The sequence below is a fragment of the Cibotium barometz genome, chromosome 14 (genome assembly GCF_041138505.1).
Source record: "Cibotium barometz isolate CiBa-2024 chromosome 14, ASM4113850v1, whole genome shotgun sequence".
NCBI classification, from domain to species: Eukaryota; Viridiplantae; Streptophyta; class Polypodiopsida; order Cyatheales; family Cibotiaceae; genus Cibotium; species Cibotium barometz.
This window is the reverse complement of record NC_141059.1, coordinates 46,361,593-46,366,821: the sequence shown is the minus strand read 5'-3', so window position 1 is coordinate 46,366,821 and position 5,229 is coordinate 46,361,593.

Below are 5,229 nucleotides of genomic sequence, written 5' to 3'. Positions count from 1 at the left end.
GATTGAGATAATATATATAAATAAAAACACAAAAATACAGACAAATCAAACAAGGCTAAATACATGAAACTTAAACAATGTTGTCACACCAATGATACACAAACATGAACAAAAGACATACCCTAACAAAAGGATAGAAACCATAACACAACTTAGCTATAGTACTATTCATCATGAAAATAAGACATCATATATATAAAGTTAGCTATAAATAATGCATCATGAAAATAATACATCAATTTAATTTCTAAGGAATTTATCCTTTGGAATACATTTAATTACATCGTCAAACACCCATCTTACTTGATCTTTGTCTATGTAGACTTATAATTTATTTCATAGAAATCTATTAAACGTCGATTTTCTTTAATATACATAAGGACTATATTTTCATCTAACCTTTCTGGCCCTAGCTCTATAGTAATTATGGGATATTTATCATCCCATCCATTTTTTGCAACATTCCATGGTCGAACCCATCCATTGCCAAAAAAACGGACCTCATATTCTCTAGCAAATTCTACTCTTTCCTTGTTAGAAAGAGTGTTCCTCATGTGCTGAAAGAATACGCGAGTCACCACTTCCATCTGTGAAATTTATAATATGTTTATATTACAAGGATATTTGAATACATATGTATGTGTATGCTTATATTTATGCATGAATGTTTATATATTTGAATACATATGTATGTGTATGCTTATATTTATGCATGAATGTTTATATATTTATATCTATGTTTATATAAATATAAATATACTACATACGTACAATATAACATTTAACATATGTAAATCTAAACACACATACACAACATAACACATGGGTATGAAAGTAGAGTTCACGTATGGTATTTTTCCTTGATCGAAAACATACGTAACCCTAATTCTCTAAGTCAATTTTCAAGGAGATATATAAAAATGTGAGATAGAAGTTAGAACTCTATAAATGATAAAGACATTTTTTTCAGCCATGTTACTAAGCTTTAGCCCTTCGAAACTTTACTTACAATGCTATCACTAAACTTTAGCCCTTCAGTCCTATGATATATACGCATATAACCAAGGTTTTACTAAGAGGACATATATGATGTAGATATGTAACAATATTAGCCCCATTTATGTTTAGAGGACATCTATATGATGTAGATATAGATGTTCTACTATAGGTGTAGATAAGAGCTAGGTCACATGTTATATAAAAGTGGATGAAAAGCTTGCTATGAGCAATCACCTCTAATTACCTTGGTGTAAATGTGTGCTATAAAGATATGCTCCCCAAACAAACACACACACATATAGACTCTCTCTCTCTCTCTCTCTCTCTCTCTCTCTCTCTCTCTCTCTTTTAGAAGCACCCCCATTGTCTATGTATATATATGTATGTATACATACATACATACATGTGTGTATGTTTGTATATATACATACATATATAGTAAGATGTATGACATATGTAGATAGATGTGGTATGTGCATGTATGCAGCAACATATATATAAACACATGTGATTTAAAAAAAGCATGAAAAATAAAAAAAATTCAATTGAAATTTTGTACATAGGCAAAAATTTAATTGTTTATATACTTATGTTTGACAAAGTAAGGACATATAGATTTTCATAACTATCTTTATAGTATGTATACATACATACATATATACATATATACATACATACATACATACGTACATATACATACATACATACGTACATATACATACATACACATACATATGTACGTACGTACATATATAGTAAGGTGTATGACAAATGTATGCAGATGTGATATGTGCATATATGCAACAACGTATATATAAACACATGTGATTTCAAAAAAAACATGAAAAATAAAACTTTTCAATTGAAATTTTGTACATTGGCAAAAATTTAATTATTTGTATGCTTATGTTTGACAAAGTAGGGACATATAGATTTTCATAACTATCTTTATAGTATGAATAATGTATATATTAAAAAACATAATACTCTCTCTCACTTATATGCTCATGTTGGACAAAGTAATGACATGGAGATTTTTATAACTTTCTTTATAATATGAAAAAAATATTAAAAAACATTACTCTCTCTCTCTCTCTCTCTCTCTCTCTCTCTCTCTCTCTCTCTCTCTCTCTCTCTCTCTCTCCAAAATCAAGTTTATCACATGAGATGTAAACTACAAATTGAAATTTTAATTTGCTTAAGGGATTGAGAAAGGAATGATATGATGAAAAGGACGATTGTATATTGAGTTATGGAGTGTAATTGAGCAAGTTCTACGCGTATATAATATACACACTCATCCCTTACCCCCCTCTCTCCTCTCCCTCTCTTTACATATACCCACACACACTGCTCTCTCTCTCTCTCTCTCTCTCTCTCTCTCTCTCTCTCTCTCTCTCTCTCTCTCTCTGACAATAATTGACTAAAAGGAAGAAGGAGAGAGAAAGGTCTCTCATTTTTTATTTAAAAATTATGCTATAGCTTTAGCCCCTCCATGATTTTATTAAAAAAATGATGCATCCCTGCGCTACTTAAAAAAATCACATATCTCTAAAAATAGTATATGTATTGATGTGTGTGTTTGTATATATTGCATATACACCAACATATTTGGGGGTGGTGGACTTCGACAACCCCAATTTAGTGGTGAATGGGCCATTGTGAATGGTGCCACTTCCACACCATGGCAAAGCGGCGCCTCGCTCAAGCCCTCCATCACCTTTGCGGCACCCTTCTTAGAGCCCATTAGCAGCGCCTATTTTTTAACTCAAAAAGGGAAACTAGTTTTTTTCCCATTTTCTCTCGTGCTTTTTTGAACTACTGCTAATGGCTATGAAAAACGAAGATTTAAGCTAGTTTTACGGCGATAATGAAAGGAACTCCATGAATATCTTCCAATTAAGGAAAAATGTGTTGATCATTAAAGCTTCATCTATTGCACAACACAGGGACATGTAAATATCCATGGGACAGTGGAGGGAGCCAAGCACCGTGAACAGGAAAAGGGGAACATGAGATGGGGCTCTTATCCACATCGCACTACCCTCTTCTAATATAGTATTGAATCACGTCGACCAATCGTGGCTATCGTAGACTTGGGTTGTTCGAACGTGTGCAATACCCTCGACTACGTAGAGTTCATTCTCCAAACCTTGCAGGAGAGGTGGCATGCAAGATTGGGAAAGAATGTGACTCAAAAAATGCAAATACTAGAACTCTCGTGCAAGACAGTGATGGGTTGGGGGGGGCACATGCACACACATCAATCAAGTGAGCGTAATCCTAATCAAAGAGAGAAAGGAAAGAGACCACCACTTACTTTGCTCTTTTGGTTGTCCACTACAAAGATGTTGGCTTGAAGATGGGACGTCTCAGTGAAGAAGAGGTGCCACTTGAAGACTGGGAGTGCTGCCTCGCATCGGCCTGTGCCCCTTGTAAAGAGAGCGAGAGAGAGGGGTAGCCAGCACAATCTCTCAAAGAACTTGCACAAACACATACATAAATCAGAACAACAAGCAACATAGAGAGAGAGAGAGAGAGAGAGAGAGAGAGAGAGAGAGAGAGAGAGAGAGAGAGAGAACTCACCCACAGACAATCCTCCAGCAAATAGCAAGACAACCCTCCAGCAAATAGCAACCACAACAACAGTGAGGAGGAGACGTGAAGATGGATTTGAATTCTTGAAGGGAAATGAATTCGGCCTCTACAATGACGGCTTTGGAGTCTCCAACACTGGAGGGAGGGCGGCGGTGGCTCTATGCAGGTCGTCACAGGAGGTCAATAGTTGGAGTTAAGGTGGCATTGTTGTAGGTGAGGGCCCAAGGTAAGGCCAAAAAAATGGACATGTGGCATGCACAAAATCTTCCTCCTTTTATATATAGTAAAAAATTTTGGGTTGTTTAGTAGTGAAAGATTATCGGTTTGTAGGGTAGAGATAATATTCCAATGTGAGGTTAAGGTAGTCAAGTAGAAAACATACAAGAATAGAATATAATCAACAATAGCACGGTAGAAAAGAGCATGATTAGTCGCACATGTAGTAATGCAAATGACAATTTGTAAAATTAACACAAATACACTTATAAGAAAATGCAAATACTAGTACAACTTTTAGGGTAGATAAATTTGTACGTAGTAAAAGTATAGATTTTTTTAAAATCGAATTTTAATTACAATTTTTAAATAAATAATACACGTGTAAATAATATTCAAGAATTTTTTGAATTTAATTAACAACATATATAAATATGGTACTCAACATAAATACCAATATATATATATATATATAAAGAATATGTCAATTTATATCATAAAATATTAAAGTAATAAATAATAGTTGATTGATAAAAAATAAATATATAAATTACACACACAAAAAAGTACATGATAAAAAGAAGTGCATGAAAATTATCATAAATCAAGGTAACATATAGGATAAGAAAAAAAAAGTATTTTAAGAAAACTTTTGCATGTGTATGTTGAACCACCTTTCTGGTCTATTAGTGCTAATACTACCATCTCTCTCTCTCTCTCTCTCTCTCTCTCTCTCTCTCTCTCTCTCTCTCTCTCTCTCTCTCTCTTTATATATATATATATATATATATATATACTAGTGGGATAACCCGTGCTTCACATGTCTCCTCAAACCTCCAAATTCAAATTCTACCCCAACCTCCTTGAACCTGCTCCTCCTCTTCCCGAACCTCTAAATTCTTGCCAAGTGGCAACTTTGTGAAACTTTTCCTTTATATAATATAATAAATATAGAAATATAGAGAAGAGAAGAGATATATTAATAATAACTATGGGAAGAACAAAATTTGTGTTATTAGTAGGCACTATGGTGGTAGTGGAGAAAACCTAGTTCGAATCTTCAAAGGTTTTCCAACGTTGAACCTTTGAAGTTTGAGGCCTTGATTGTGACAAAAAAAAAAAGTTTAAATAAAAAGGGGAAGAACTTATTTATATATTCCGGGAAGAAAATGATTAAAGCCTAGAAGTTCAACTTCAAGGTCCGGAATTAATAATAATTTTAAAAAAGGACAAAAGGGAAGGGAATTAATAATAGTCAACAAAAGGACAAAGGGTCCGAAATTAATAATAATTTAAAAAAGGGCAAAAGGACTTGCAAGTGGGAAAATACAAACAAAAGAGAAACCGGGGCCCACTGCCCACCAATATCATGGTGTCCAATAATGCGGGAAGACCAGTCAAAATAATTTTACACTA